The following is a 17,172-nucleotide window of genomic DNA, read 5'->3' as shown; positions in this document are numbered from 1 at the left end:
TCTGCCTAAGTTCCCCATTCTGTACTACAGGAATAATAACATAGCCATCTTAGTAGCTAGCGTGAGGACTGATCAGTTAATGTTTGTAAAAAGCTCTGAAAACATCAAGTGATAATAAATAAAATTATTATTGTTTATTATTATTACTATTATTAATTGAGCTATTATTTTGATCATGTTTGTTAAGCAAATGAGGGCTGAATTTGAAACAGTTTACTAAATCCTCAAAATGCTACAATTTCTACCACTGGGTTATTTGTTTGTAAGCTTTTAATATAAACAGTCTATCCTGTGACTGAAAAATCAAATGGATGCAATACAAGTATGATGCATCTGTAAATGAACCAAGAGCCCAATTCTGACCCCACTTTTACAGAAGTTTGATGATTTTACATCTGGGGAGAGCAGAATCAGGCACCTTGTGTTTTCATTATGACCACGGAGTTTAAAAAAATTACTGTGTTTCAGTAGGAGTATCACTTCCAGCATTAGTAGAACAAATTGACCTTTCTAGCTGTTTACATGAGTAGACTTTCCCTTAGGAAGTTATTTTTAAAATCTTGCATCAAGGCAAAACAGATTGGAGTTAGGCCTCTTTTTTTTTTTTTGAGTCTTCAGATGAGTACAGCGCCCGTCACACTGAATTAGATCAACTACTGCATAATGACTCTGTCTGCAAAACCAATATAAGGCTGCTGGTCATAGACATTTTAGTAGAAGAGCCTATTCTATTAGGAAACAGATGTAATGCTGACTTCCCAAATCCTGTAATCTGACCAGTGAATTAATGGCCCTTATATTACCGTTAACAGGCTGCCAATGTAAATAGCTAATTCATATTTTGACCAAAATGTTGTGCAACTAATTGAGAGGGCTATAAAGGAAAGTGATGCTATTGGCTCCTGGCAACGTTTTCCTGATATAAAAAACCAGCATTGTTCCCCCTCTGTAATCCTATATCTGTGAACCACACAGCACATTCTGAATTGTACAAGGGGGCTGGAACATTTGTATACTGGGGGTGCTGAGAGCCATTGAACCAAATTGTAAACCCTGCATATAATGGAAACCACTTCAAGCCAGGGAGTGTGGCAGCATCCCAACAACCCCAGTTCCAACACCTATGGAATTGCATGAGGGAGATTACAGTGTATGGCTCAGTGAAAGCTTCATAGTGAAACCTGAGGCCATGTCAACCTTGTAGAAGAATGGAACCAATTTGGCAATACCTTGGACCCACATATCTGCACTCCAAACAAGACCAAGGATCCCTCACAGATATATTTGTGTTTTCCTTCCATGAAGAGTCTAGCAGTGAAATTTTGTGGCAGAAATGTTTGTGGAAATGTAGATTTTTTTAAAACAACACTGAAGAATATTTGCAGAAAACAAATTTTGATTTTGCAAATGTTAAGTATTCTAAGACTTACTTTCATCTAGTAAGATAAATGAGTAGACCATGTTATCAATATGTCCAGTCTATACTCAACTTTAATTTTGTATATTGACTGCTTGCAACAAACTGCTCACCAGTGATCTACAGTGCAAGAAGCATCTGCAACAATTATTCACAAATTCTTTCTCAAAAATGAATACATTCAAGAAAACCATAATTTTTTCATTGATCCTACAATGGGACCACATCTACTTCTACCCACCCGTGTGGGTGAAAACTGCTACTTTTTATTATTATTTACATTACAGTCACCTCTATGCACTGTGATGCACACACCATTGTGCTAGGCACTGTACAAACACATAGTGAGAGAAAGACCCTACCCATGACAGTCTTAATAGATGAGACAGACGAGGATGGGAAAGGAAAGAGAAGCAGAGGTGAAACAACTTGCCTAAGAATTTCAGACTACAGTTCAGTTTAGCAGTCAAATTTGCCTGCTCAGCAAGGGGAGGTGCAGACTTTCTGTGTCCCACTATACCATGGCAGTAGGGGCAGACTGAGTCTGGCTCTTAGTGTGCAGATCCCTCTGAGAGTGACGTCATTCTCACCTGACATGGATTTCAAGCCCAGGTGAGTAACTTGTCATAAATATAATGCCCCATCGACCCTTAAAATAGAATTCTCTGATATGAAGATCCAAGATTATCTGTTTTCATTTCCCTAACTGATCCAGGGAGATGAGAGATTTTCTGGCTATCCCAGAAGGAGGACAGAAGAGACTGGATGCGGTTTAAATAGGCTGCTCTTTATTCCTAAATGTCAGGGAGTGCCCAGTAGATAAAAGTGTACAGTGCAGGTAATTCCATAATCATTTACATATACTTGCAGTGGGAGGCTGCTGTCAGCCCTCCAGCCAACCCACTGCTGGGAGCTTGCTACCTCCCACCTCTAGAATGGGGGGCTATAAATGACTGGCCGTACCAATCAAAGGAGCTCCAAAAACCCCTCTTTCAGCTCCTTTAAAAAATACTTCCCTTAAATCCCTTACCAATGCATTTTATCAGATCACTGCGTCCCTTCCTTGTAGATCCTCCCCACACTTACATAACAAGTTGCAACATCATAGCCTAGCCCCTGCTTCATGTCTGCCCAACTAAGCCCCTGGCCTGCTATGGAAAAGGTTAAAAACCCTCCACCTCACTTTGGCCAATCCAGTGGTCAGGGAAAACATTCCTTCCCAGCGCTTGAGAAGATAGCAACTAGCATAAGTTCACAGCAGATCATGAAAAAACCTGGGATTTAACTACTTTAACAGGTGTGCGAATGGATGCTGCACCACCTGGTCAAGGAAAAGATGGCTTTTCCAGCGCCTAAATAGTTTCCCCTCTCTTCTGGTCACCTGTGGGGGGTCGGGTTAGCATCCCCAGGCTGACAAAGTCTGAAGCTGCCACAATGAATCATTCTCTGGTTATCTAGCCCTTCAAGGGACCACACACCTTTTCCTACACACCAGACAACAGCCCCCGCAACTTAATGTGTGGTGAGGTTATTCTCTTGTAGCACCTTATTGATGCAATTTGACCTTGTTGAGGAATGAAGCTCTTCTCTGATGGAAGAGAGGGGTGTGAAGGCGTGTGTGAGTGCAAAGTGCTCTTACTTTGCCTGTATTCAAATTCTAATTCCATATTCCGGTAACAGATCACACTGACAACCAAAAATAGCAGGGCCTGAAAATATACTCACAAGAATGATTGTCATACGAATAAGAATAGTTCCTGTTTAACCCATTCTCTTATCAGCTCAGCTCACTGTAATCTTCTGATCTTCCCCTGGTACTTTCCTGTAACCCTTGGCCAAGAGTCCATTCATGAAAAGTAACAGTCTAATAGTAATAAAATAACTCTCATGCCAACAGTATGCAACTAATGTGGATTAAATAAAGTATACCTACCTTGTGTAGGAAAGCAAATGTATTGCTTCAATAATAGCTCTCTTTAATGTGGCATGACTTCGACTTTTGGTTACTCTGTTTTTCTGGCTGAATTCCAGGTCCAAACTTCAGGTCCAGGTGCTGATTTACTCCATTGGTTTCATTGGGTTGCACAGAATGTAAATCTGACCCAAATTCCCCCTGCAGATTCAACTGGATAGAATCATCTGTGCTTCCAATACAAAATTATTGAACACATTGCCACATTCAGCTCCAGAAGTGGCTGTAATGCAGGGAGGGATGAAATTATTGGTATAGTTGTTAGTATTATTTGTATTGTTGTGAGCCCTAGGCATGAACAAGGATCCCATTATGCTAGAAACACAGAAGAAAGATGGTCCCTACCCCGCAAAGAATTTACAATATACAATAAGACAAGAGACGAGACGTATACAGACAGTACAAGGAAATCATCAGACAGTATTGTTCAGCATGACTGGCAGTGGTGTCAGCACATCAGCAGTCTAATTGTTATCAATTTCTTTGTAGGCATCATGGCAGAGGAGCATTTGAAGGAGGATAATGAGGGAGCCTTGAGATGTTTATGGAGGGCTCTTCCCAAGCATGTGGGGCAACATGGTAGAAAGCACAGAATTGCTTGTCTGAGAATGTAACACATGGCTGATTGATCATCCCATGGTTGCTTCTGAGGTCGGAGTTGGCATCTCAATAGTGAATGAGAGATGATAGGGTGGGGACTGACCGTGAAAGGCCTGGAAAGTGAAGACGAGTAGTTTGTTTGATCAGAGAAAGAGAAGACAGAGCCAGTGCAGGGATGCAAAGAGAGAGGTGATATGGTCAAAGCAATGGGATAGGTTTATGATCTTATTCTGAATGACTATGGGCTGTGCAGGACTGCGTTTGACAATGTCAGAGAAAAGGATGTTGCAGTAATCAAGACACAAGATAATGAGAGCTTGGTTGATAGCTTAAACCAGTGGTGTGCAACCTATGGCCCTTCAGGGTAATCCGCTGGCAGGCTTTGAGACAGTTTGTTTACATTTGCACGGCTACCAACAGCTCCCAGTGGCCATGGTTCACTGTTCCCAGCCAATGGGAGCTGCAGGAAGCAGCACGAGCTGCAGGGACATGCTGTCCACTGCTTCCCGCTGCTGCCATTGACTGGGAACGGCGAACCGCAGCCACTGGAAGCTGCAGGTGGCCATGCAAATGTAAACAAACTGTCTGGTGGCCCGCCAGCAGATTACCCTGACGGGCCATAGGTTGCCGACCACTGGCTTAAACTATGTGGATGGATGGAAAGGCCATATCTTAAAGATATTATGCAGAAAAAAATCTACATGGTTTAGCTATAGCATGGATGTGAGGACAGAGACAGTTCTGAGTCAAAGATGACATGCAGCTTTTGAGTTTGAGTATCAGGAGAGAACATAGTCAAAAAGCAAAGGGGATTACAAAATTTTAAGAAGAGAAGCATGGTTGATAGTGTCAAAGGAGGCTGACAGGTCAAGGAGGATGAAGATGGAGTATTTGTTCTGAGACTTGGGTAGAGAGGTTCTAGGATGGAACTGGAGGAGAACTACTCCAGACAGCAACTATAAATAGAACCTTCAATGAGCTTGAAGATGGAACGGGAGTTGGAGAAGCAAGTGGGGTCAAGGATGGATTTTCTAAGATGGGAGAGAATGCAGCATGCTTCTATTGTGAGGGGGAAAGAGCCAGAAGGGAGTGAGACTTTAAAAAAGAAGAATACAGGATGGGGATGAGAGTGAGTATGAATGACATCAGGGGATGGGATGGGGTAACTGGGGCAAGTGGAGGGGATAGGGGAAGAAAGCAGACACACTGATCCCATCCAATGCCTATAGTTAAATTTGTAAACCATTTTGGAATTGTTTGAAATGAAACGCCCTCTAGAGGGCCCAACATTTAAGCCAACAAGGGTCTGTAATGGTCTATATTTGTCAAAAGTTACCATGCAGTGGTATCAGAGATTTCCCATTTGTTTCTTTTCTAAGTGTGGGGGAAATCTTGACTATAACACTGGGATAAAGTTTGGATTCTTTAATGGCAAGCAATGTATATATGAAAGCTATCAAAATTGACTTTTGTTTTAATCTGTTTACAGAATAGGAAAAAGTTAGTATTTCCATACTTACCCACACAACAGCTGTTCATGGTACTTGAGATGCATCATCTACCCCACGGCCCATGGTTTCATTTACTCCAACCTTTTTTACCCATATGTGCATATTGTACGGATTCACCAGCCCAGGGACAGAGAGGGGTGCATCTTATACCTCCCCTGTTCAGGAACTGATAGGGATGATTTGGTCCTAGGCTAAAGCAGCCCTAAGAACTACTTTGACTTGTACACCTGTTGCATGACCTTTCTGTGTGATTGCAGAACATAGAATTACCAGGGAATGCCCTTGCCATGGCTTCTCCAACCTCTGACATGTCCCCTTCCTTCTCCAGCCTGCCCCACCGAGAGCACCTCCTCTGTCTGGAATATTCCTAGAAAGGGAAGTTTACGACTGTCCTTTGGCTCCTTTGTGCTGACCTAGCTGGTGCAAAAGAGCCACAGGGCAACTATAAATCTGACCTGCATATTTTTTGTATAACACTGGACATGTCACCTAACAGGAGAGATCCTCCAAATCTGACATTGCCATGGCAGTTATTCATGTCATCAATCCAGACTGATGCAGTGATGACATCAGATATATCCCTCTGGAGGCCTGACATAATGTCATTCAAAGGTGTGGGCTTGGTAGGTAAGAATTCTCAGGCCACCGGCAAATGCCCCAGTAGTTGAGCAGATAAGCTCAAACTCAACATCAGTGTGTGAGAGAATGAGTGTAAACTTGCATTTTAATCTGGGAACAATAAGGAGTTATATCAAGCACAGTGCAGTTCCCATGCCTATTTCAAGTACATGGGGCCTTGGCAGCATAAATAATGGGAGTAGGATAATACCCCTCTGCATTTTTTATGCAAAATATTCCATGGTTTAAAGCTACTGAATATACAAATGCTACATATTGCCTTTGTGGTGTAAATCCAAACTTCATCTAGCTGACAGTTATAAATATACCTTCTCCCTCAGATTGAAGAATACAAAAGGGATGCAATTGGATAGGAACTGTTCCACTGAAGCTAGTTTTCTCACTCGGTGCATAATGAGATCAGAATGCAAAAGGAATGTGTGGAGGAGTACAGCTGGCAGGAATACTGGCTTGAATTATTCTGTGTATATTCTCTCTCTAATAAAGCACCTTTTTTTAAATGCAGGTGATTTGTGTGGATGATTCTGTTTGAATATAAGTTTCAGCCACTTTGTACTACATGAGCAAATACAAATTGCCAGAATGTCACATTCATGACAGTTACATACAATGTCACATTACATGACAGTTGGTGGGCTGGGCTGTTCCCATACCTTCCTTTATTATGGTTATTTCAGAGCATTTGGCATTTACAACCACTTTGCTGAGTGCTGGAAAGTAAGAAATTAGATCTTAAAAACAAATAAACAAGCTACTGTTCATGCTAATACAAATAGGAAAAAAAACAACAAAAAACAGAGAGGGGAGGGCAGTATTACATGCGTTACCCAGACTTGTTTACAACCTGATTTTGCAAAAGTTACAGCTTGACCCCAGCATAACCTTGAAATCTACACAGTAAGAGGAAATACTATGTAAATTAGTACAGTCAAAACAAAACAGGCAGGCAGAAGTTTCAGAGTGCACAAAAAACTGGAACTAGAGACTTGCAAAATGCTTCTTCATGACAGGGTTTGCATAAGCACAAAATGCAGTTCATCCATGAAATGCAAATGGCTGACAAAAAGGGGAGTAACTAATTCTGCAAGACCATGCCCATTTTAGATGCTATGATAGTAGCACACTTCCTCATCCAAATCTCCACCCACCTTGCCTACTCAAAATATTAAACAAGTAGGACCATTCCTAACCTGATGGTTAGGGCTTCTGACATCCTTCCTCCTATTTAGATATTTGTGGGGTAAGGTGCTATTCAGCAAGAATAAGGGTACCAGCATCTGACTCTACAGATGAAATACACCCCAGTATAAAAGTCCAGCACAAGAGCTGAGCACTACTGAAGTCACATGTATGCCATTTATTTTGGTGCGGCACAGGTCTTCACCCTGAGAATTAAAAGGGTATTTTCTCAGCACTTGTGTGTTTTATACATTTCACTACACTTGAGCACGTGATGTCTCCAGCTTGTTTCTCTTATTACTTTTCTTTACACCATCACTCTATCAGCTCATGGATAAAAAGAAATCTTTATATAACACATATTTAAATAAAAAGTTTTTTTTCCAATAGAAGCACTAGTTATCAGGGCGGCCACAAGGCTCTTGCTTCAGGTGCAAGCTAAGCCCAGAAAAATTATTTGACCATTGAAGTGACACACGATTTTATGAGAACATTTAAGAGAAAAAGAAAGTGTCAAAAAGTGGAATGATCTCCAGTCAAAAGTCAAGAACAGTTCAGGCAGTTAAGGGACAGAGGTAGGCAATCTGAGCCTTCATAAGATCCTTTGATACTGCAAGAAACGTCAGTAGTAACTCTTATCAGCAATGTGGCAGTTTTTTTTCTGGGTTGAACATGAAAATACATGCTGAGCTGATTGTCATTAGCACCAATGGAGGAAGCTTACAGAAAGGAGGACTTTGGTGTTATAAATCTATTTAGAAAAGAAATACAGGTCACACTTAATATTAAGGATACATTTATAAATAGTTCTTATAAATGATTAATAAATGATTAGCAGGTGCCCTAAGCATTTTATAGACATGAGTAGTCTGAGTTACAGATAGTTCCAAGCACATCAGTAGAGTGTAATTAATGGATATAAGCCACAGTTAATAAGGGCAATCTGATGGACTCTATAATGATAGATTAGCTGCTTATTAAAACATCTATTACCTATTTATTAACACATTATATACATGTCTTCTATATAAAATATCCAAAATGGGAATGCTTGGCCTGATTCTGATGTTGCATTCACCAGTTTTAATGCCATTGGCTTCAGCAGAGTGACAACTCCCAATTTACACTGGTGTAAGTGAGATCAGAATAGTCCTGCTATTTGCAGCAAGGGAGAAAACAACCAGAAGGAAAGAAAGTAGGATGGCCGAGAAGCTATGAATGCTCAATATGAAAAAGGGGAAGAGTGGTTTCAACAGGTTCTTCTTGGTCATCTAAGGCTTTTCCTCTCTGCCTGACATGCTGTGCAAGGGCAATAGGCAATATAAGTTTGATGGCATAATCCATCTATTATGTGCACAGTAAAAACTGGTTTTTCTCTCAGTTACAGTAAGGATAATCAAGAGAAACTTTACTGAAATCAATGGAATGATAAAGGTGTTCAGTTGGAGGGAGACCAGAAGCAAGGAAAATAAAACCTCCCTACTGCATGTGAAAAATTTTCTGACTCCCTTAGAAAGTTTGTCTTGGAGAAACCATGAAATGAGCTCATTGCCAACTTAAATCAGATAGTTGCCAAGTTTAGGAGCAGGGTAATTTCAGAACTCTTGCATGAGAGCAGATTTTGTTGTTTCAAAGTTTAAAAAAAAATCATGGCAAAGTTATTCCCATGTTGATTGCTTGAAATTTTTTCTTGAAATGCTGATCTACACAGTAAAGATCTACCAAATGGTGGGTCCTGGTTACAGGAAGCAGAAGGGCAGTTGAAAGCCACCTTTGCCCTTGCTCCTCCATTTCTGTCAGGATAGACTAGCTCAGAATTGGGGTATCTCTATATCTTGGTCAGTTCTTACTTCATCTGTGACACTGATGTCTAAACAAAGAGATATAGGTAACCTCATCATGTTGGCTTGCATCTATAATACACAGGTGGAGGACTCTAAACTTTATTTATCTTACTGTATTGTATCTGACCTGTAGCTTTTTGTGTTATTCTTTTAGATACACTAAATTAACTTTGAGAAAGAAAAAGCAAAATTAAAAAAACCTGATGCCATCACAGCTTATCATGTAATATGCAAGCATACAAGTTGTTTCAACATAATTCATGAAGGGTCAGAATCTGAGACATTTACTTATGTTGAGTAGCACCTTACTCCAGGAGTAGCCCTGTTGATTTTGATAGGACCACTATAGCACTAGATACTATTCAGCATGAGTAAGGGTGGCACAATCTAGTTGGTAATGTGTTAGTACTATAATATCTTGCTCTCTGGCAACATTAAATCTAAAGTGAACTCTAGCTGCAAAGGGAAACTTCACTCTCCAGCATTCTGGAAACCACAAAGTTCTGTTGAGTTTGAAAATGTAGCTTTTGGGTTCACTCAGCCTTCAGATTTTGGCCATGGATGAAAATCTGTCTTCTTGCTTGAAAATAAATTTATGAAATAACACTAGAAGTGCAGATTCTGATTATTTAATTTGCTTGGTGATTAAAACAAACTATTTTCATCCACTGAGCTCTTCAGCAGATTTGCCTTATTCGTTGCATAAACATATTTGTCTGGCTTCTTTTATTATTTGGTATTAAAGATAATCAGTTGTCAAACCCTGTCTCTACTGTGTATTTTTAATAAAGAAATATATCATGAGAGTGATCAGAAACTGAATTCTAATAAAATGCTGGTACATTATTAAGCAGAATGTAGTCTATTGTTCAAGATGATAAGTAAGTCATGGAGTTAAAAAATAATGAAATGACACCACCTATGTGTAATTTTTTTTGCGGGTGTGTAGATTTTAGCTTCTTAATACTTTGAGCAATGAGAAGCACTTGTTGCTTTCTCAGTATTTTTAGAGAATGTCAAGATAATTTAATTTGATAACTGTGTCAATGTGGAACTGACACTGGTAACTCATTTTCTTATATAATGAAAGATGTGGTTATCTCAAATAGTGGATCAATATTTTCCCAGTGGTTTTTTTTCTCCAGATATCTTATGATAAACTAGACTTTCATTGTTCCTGAATCTATATTTAGATTAATCTTTTCCATCACACATCTATACATAAGACTTTCATTATTTTTTTTGATTTCAGTGTACTGAAGTGTCTGCACAATTAGATCTCAGTTTTAATTTATTGTGAGACTTCAAGCTGGTTCTATAAATACAGCTTTCATGACTCCAAGCACCACTTATTTGTGACAGTTTCTATATGATTTTCATTGTTTGTGTTCACTGCTAAATTATGTGAAAACATAGTACTATGGCTAACGGCTAAATTGGGGCTCTCATAGAAATGCATAATACTTAAACAGTATTGCTGACTCTTGATTTAATAAGACAGCAGGAGCCAGATGAATATAATTTGAAAAATGAAAGTAGGAGAAAATAATTTGCTGTCCAACTAGCCATGAAAACACTGTTTTGTCAATTGCAGTAACTGTCATCCCATATGTGTTTGAACTTGCATGCAGACACAGAACAATGTTGGACAGGCTGCTGTTGGACGAATAAACAAGGGATGAGCATTATACACATTATTGATACACATTTTGTTTATTAGTATTGTTTATTTGTACTATAGTGGTACCTATAGGTGGATTATAGGTTACAACCAAAATCAGAGTCCCACTGTGCTAGTTGCTATACATACATACCATATGCCTCAAACAGCTTACACTCTAAATAAACAAGACAGACAAAAGCTCATTAGCCCCATTTTACAGATGGGGGACTGAGGCAAAGAGAGATTAAATGCACACAGGAATCCCAATCCTCAAACTTTAGATGCAAGACCATCCTTTCCCACTAACAAATGGGTGAACCAAGATGGACATAATTCTTGACTGAGTTTTGAGTGTAACTGGAGATTTTAAAAGTGTGAGAAATCTAATTAGTAGTGACTGTGATGTACAAAGGAATTACTTCTTTAAGTAAGGTGAAAGTGAAGAGAATATGTTTTATGTGGGTAGAGGATAATTTTAAGATAGTGTAGGAAGTATATAACTGATTTGTCTAGGTGATGAAGGGAAAAGAAAATGTTGATTTGACTTTAATTTATGAGGGGAGGAGGAAAACAGCAATGTGGGGGTGGGGAATAAAGTAACTTTTCACTCAGTTGTGACTAAGTATTGGACCAAGCATGGCACGGAAGATCACACCAGATTTCTGTCATATCTCTGCAATATTTAAGCACCAACAATAGTGAATAGACAACGGTGCAGTGTTAGAGTCATCTCTGGATTTCCTTGTCTTGGGGGAATTTGATCTAAATGGGAAGAAAGAAATGAGGTCTCTCCTGTAGGTCATACAGAGAAGGTCATAGCTAGAACATAGCTGAGAACCAGCAGCTGAATCAGCACTCAATTAGTTTCCCTGGAAAAGGGCCTGACTGAGGGAAGATGGGGTTAATTATTAGATCAGTATTAGCTGGGGAGAGTTAAGGAACTAGTTAGCCCATTAACTAGCAAGACCAGTATAAAAGTACATCTCTTCCCTCTCTTCTCTCTGGCAAATGGGTTTGATGTTTGTATGTCATTAGAAACAGAATTGCTGCACAGTACTGTTAAGGGTGATATTTAAGATAACACAAACAATATGTTGGTGTGTACAAACTGGAGGAGTAGCCATTTGTACAAGAAGATAGAAGCGGGGAACCGCACCCTGTCACAGCTGAGTACCAGTGGAGATGGAGCAGGCCTGAACATTGGCAAGTCTATTCTGCTACATCCTGCAGGTGCCAAGGGAGAAAATGAGAAGTATGGTACACAAGTGGGCCCCAATTCAGCAAAACACTGAAGCGTATGCTTCCATCCATTCCTACTCAGCAAAGAACTTAAGTACGTGCTTACCTTTAAGCATATGCTTCATTTCCATGAAATTCAATGGGTGCTTTGTTGAATAGTCATGGTTTTCTGGATCAGAGCCATGTAGAACAGAAACAGCATTGTGAACATTGTGGAAATAGGGGTGGTGTCCTATTCTAGGGCAATACACAAGAGCGCAGAGCTGGCAGAGAAGTGTAATGCCTTGGTTGTCTCATATCCATCATTAGGTACTCTTTCAGCAAGAAACTCAGTGAAGGAAAGAGACCTGTAAGAGCCATAAATAATCTATTCTGAAACAAACAAGTTCTTCATAGAGTATTAGACCAACCTCACATCTCCCCCAGCATAGGACAGATTTTTCTTGTATGGGATGGCTATCTGTGCACATACTGTTATTCACAATGATTTATTTTATACAGTCAAAATTTGACCCAATTTTCTTTCTTCCTTGTTTTGTTTCATTTAACCCTACTGTATCATCCTGTAGAGACTCTACCCACTACCTTACTCAGTCATCTCTGCTTGAATCTCATAGCCTTCTATAGCATAGACCACAAGGATGAGTTGTGCCCACTGATAACTGGCTGAGATGAGCTGCATAAACCATTCCATTCTTTCAATCCTTGCATGATATTTTTCTTGTTCATGTGAAACAATAATAAACTTGTACTTATACTTCCGATGCATCATGCTCAGCTCATGTTCATTTTAAGCCGTGGTCATAACCTTAATATGAATTGCTACTCTATAAAAATGATGTCACGATAAAACTGAGTATCTTCAAGCCTGCCCTTGTACAAAATGCCAAAATAAAACTCCTCTCCAACAAATTCTTGCTCCTTGTTAAATATAAGTACTCTGACTCATGTTCTTTGGTTAGAATAAAGGGTGTAGCACTCTATAAGCACTTTGGACTGAACATTTCAGTCACATGTAGTTCAATTAGTGTAAAGCCTGGAGAGTAAAATACAGTCTTTGTTGTTGGCTTTGCTTGTTATGGAGTGGGCTGATGGAAAGCAGAAGGTATAAATAATGTCCAGTTGGTTAAAAAATAAGGATTCTACTCAGAAGATTGTATTTGTAAGTAAAGGAGGCCCTGAAGTGTTTCTGTAAACCAAAGCAGGACAGATATATTTTTTAAATGTTTGATGACTAATAGCTAGAGCTGGTCAAAATGAAAACCTATCTGGGGGGAAAGTTTTTTGCAAAATTTCAGAAGTTTCCATTTTGAATTGTTTTTTAAATGAACCCACTTTTTTTTAAATCCAAATGCTCAAAAATTATTCCTGATTTTTTTCTTTTTTTGAAAAAAAGGTTCCAAAAATTCTCAAAAACATCAAAAATGTTATAGAGCTGGTTAACAAATTTTTCATTTTAGTCACCATTTCAATAACAGGTTTCATACTATTGTCAAATTTTTGTTTGTAAAGTACAGTAGAATCTCAGAGTTACGAACTGACCAGTCAATCACAAACCTCATTTGGAACCGGAAATACGCAATCAGGCAGAAGCAGAGGCAAATACAGTAGAGTACTGTGTTAAGCATAAACTACTAAAAAATGAAGGGAAAGTTTAAAAAAAAGATTTGACAAGGTAAAGAAACTGTTTCTGTGCTTGTTTCGTTTAAATTAAGATGGTTAAAAGGAGCATTTTTCTTCTGCATGATAAAGATTCAAAGCTGCATTAAGTCAATGTTCAGTTGTATACTTTTGAAAGAACAAACATAACATTTTATCCAGCGTTATGATCATTTCAGAGCTACGAACAACCTCCATTCGCGAGGTGTTCAAAACTCCGAGGTTCCACTGTGTTGATTTTTTTGCAAAAAAATAAAGTTTACCATTTTTCAGAAAAAATTGTTTTACAAATGGCTATTTCTATGGGAAAAAACTTTCATTTGAAAGATTTTGATCAGCTCTATTATTAGCCTACTTAATTAAGGAAAAAATCTACACCTATGTAATTTTTACATGGTACATTATGTAGTAAAATTAGAATAGATTTAATTTAGGAGGGCTGGTAGTGACCTCCCATACTTAGGTTGCCTAACACTTTCTATTCTAGAAGTTTCTTGTGAATTTTCTATGACAAGCATTAACCTCTGTTGCTTGCAGTAGCCTTTAGATAATCAGCAGGGAGAACCCCCCTCCCCACCCCCCAAGCTGTGGACATGCTTTCTCTTTGTCCCTTGAAGTTCAATTCAGATTTAGCTCAGTTTCAAAATGCTAGCCCCTGCCCAAAATCACAATTTCCCTTCTCTCACATAAGTTCCTCAGGAAAATTCTATCAGCTTTTCAAAATCACTGAGCCCTAAAGGGTCTAGCTCATGCTGCCGCTAAAGCAGCAATAGCCACTGAATACATTGTGCTGGGAGAACCTGAGAGCTGCCAGATCAGCTATAACAGGTGTGTGTGGTGTTGGAGGGAGAGATGCACACAAGGCTGAGCTTCCCCTATGAGCCCCATCCCCACCTTATTTAACACATGGTCCCAGCAACTCATCCTCTGCTTTGGGAGCATCACATGGATGCAGCACATGATGTCAGCAGCCCATCCTGACTTGGATAACAGCCTTCTCCTGCTACCAATTAATGTAGTTAGTCCTATAGCTCAAGTGGTAGAAGTCTGTGCTGAAGATTCAGAATTCAGACCCTGCTAATGATGCATGATGATTGTGGTAGGGGAAGATTTTTACATTTGTGCACAATAAAAATTTTTTTTTACTTTTATCCTTAAAAAAAGGAATTAGTAAATTGCATATAAAATACTTTAAATTTGTTAGATTGTAAAGAGAAGTGCTCAAAAGTTAGGAAATGCCAGAATTCTGCTTCCTTATGCAACCTTAATTCATCCCCCAGTGTGTGTTTACTAATTACATAATCACTTACTATTTTCCCTACAGGATCCTGGCCTCATTCAGTGCATACACTGGATGCACAAGAGGACCAAATTAAGGTTGCCCAGGCAACCATAAATCTGAGATTTCCTCACTTTGCAACTTAAATACCATTCTTGTAGTGTAGTTTTTTTGTGTGTATATAAATGTTGTCTATGGTTAACGCTTACTTCTTTCACATGGTGTCACTTTGGTCATTCATTGAATCCTCCAGTGGTTCTGTAATTGTTATCACTAGAAACAGTTCTTGGGCAATGGGCTGGCAATGCTGGATTGCAGATGCAATTCTTTACTTGCTGAGTCACAGCTCCTTTGCTCTTTGAAAAGGCATGTTTTACTGTACACATGTCACACTCTAACTGTGACTGTCAATCTCAAGGATACATTAACTCATTACAGGTCCGGAAAGACTCAAGCTATTGATAGCGCTCTGCCCAGTGAGATCATTTTAAAGTTTTACCTTATCTCTCATTACATATATTAGACTCTGTTTTATGCAGCATTATTGTGGGCACACCTCCTTGTAAAATAAGTAGCAGACTTCAAAATGATGTCATGTAGAATCGAGATTTTTATATAAAGAAATATTCTTGTGGGTTTAAACAGTCAAGTGCCCACATTTCAAAGGAGCCTATACATAGCCATTATACCTGCTTAAACTATATTATACATACCCAAAATTGCACCCAAATATTTGTATCTCAGACAAAAATCAGGTAGGAGACCAGTGTAAATTGGGTATGTTAACATTTACTTACCTTATTTGTCTGGGCAAATTATATTTGCATATGCACCTGAGATGCTGACTACCCCCAACAGACACACCAAAAAATACATAGCCAAAATATTGCCTGTGCCTTTTGGTGAGTACAAACATAGAAACAGTTATTGAAATGTTGGCCTTCAGTGATGAAAGCCAACGTTCCAACTACTGAAGACAATACAAAACTAGATCAGACTTTTATGTCTAATTAATGAACATGTCCTTTAAAAAAGAACTTTTCTAGGAAGATTATCTTGTAAAAGATCATACCAGAATCCTGCCTTACAGAAGACTAGCCATTATTCTATACACAGCCACTTCCTGCCACTTTGTGTTCCCAAAATTCCACCACACGCTTTTCTCAGTTGCTTTCCTTTCTACTTCATGGCAGATCAAAATTAATACAAATTAAATCAATTAAAGTCCTGCATAATGCCACAGTCAGGGGAATGTGCTACAAAAGTTTGTGTTCATAGAGATGAGTCAATTGCTTTACAATTTTGATTGCATTAAAAAACTACATAACAAAAGTGATTCACACCGAATAATATTTTATTTAATCAGATATGATGGTCCATTAGCTAATGAACCTGCAAACTACATTGTCCAATATAGAGAAAAGGACATCACCGAATAATATTGCCTTCTGGAGGGACATTATGCAGTATAAAACAGTGTGAAAACTGTTTCCCCAATGTGTTCTAAAAAGAATCAGCTTTCAACCAAACAGTGCTCACAATTTCTTGAAGAAGGTGCTCTTTATCCCGAGATAACATAAACTTGGTTCGATGTGGAAGTTGCCACAGTACCTAATTATTTTTTATTGAACAACAAGAGTAAACATTGTAGCTGCAACCTGCCCCCTCCCCCACACCCCCCCAGCATATCTTGGCAAGCAAGTTAAAATAACCAGGGTGCACCATCAACTAGGGTGACCAGATGTCCCTATTTTATAGGGACAGTCCCAATATTTGGGGTTTTCTCTTATATAGGTGCCTATTACCCCCCACCGCCAGTCCCGATTTTTCACACTTGCTATCTGGTCACGCTACCATCAACATATGCAGTCATCTTCCCCTCCCCCCTCAGATTTTTCTTTCAAATTTGACTGGATGTACACTTAATTGTGGGTCAAAGCGGGGCATACAACTTTCTTATATAGCTTCTTCCTGTACTGAAACATTCTTACTCATATTGTTATACTGTCTATTTGCTGTGGTTATTTAGGTAATTATGGTCAAAGTCTTCTCTAGTTACTATCCATCCTTCAGCCTACTTATATGGCCCACATCACCATAGTATGTTAGCCTCATGCAAATCCGGCTTCATGGGTTCAAGTTTTCAGACCAAATCAATTGCAAATTTACC

At 39.0% G+C, this 17,172-nt stretch overlaps 1 long non-coding RNA gene across 3 annotated transcripts in view; it reads left to right on the top strand.

Moving 5' to 3' along the window:
- The window catches only part of LOC122456340, a 130,882-nt gene extending 117,764 nt beyond the window's left edge, over positions 1–13,118 (top strand). For all 3 annotated transcript variants that reach the window (XR_006275208.1, XR_006275209.1, XR_006275210.1), the window contains one exon: positions 1,150–13,118. This is a non-coding gene — a long non-coding RNA (uncharacterized LOC122456340). The remainder of the gene's footprint in view (positions 1–1,149) is intronic.
- The last annotated feature ends 4,054 nt before the right edge of the window (positions 13,119–17,172 follow it).

This window comes from Dermochelys coriacea, chromosome 12, assembly GCF_009764565.3.
Source record: "Dermochelys coriacea isolate rDerCor1 chromosome 12, rDerCor1.pri.v4, whole genome shotgun sequence".
Taxonomy (NCBI): domain Eukaryota; kingdom Metazoa; phylum Chordata; order Testudines; family Dermochelyidae; genus Dermochelys; species Dermochelys coriacea.
The sequence above is the reverse complement of the archived record's forward strand: the minus strand, read 5'-3'. Positions and strand labels throughout refer to the sequence as shown.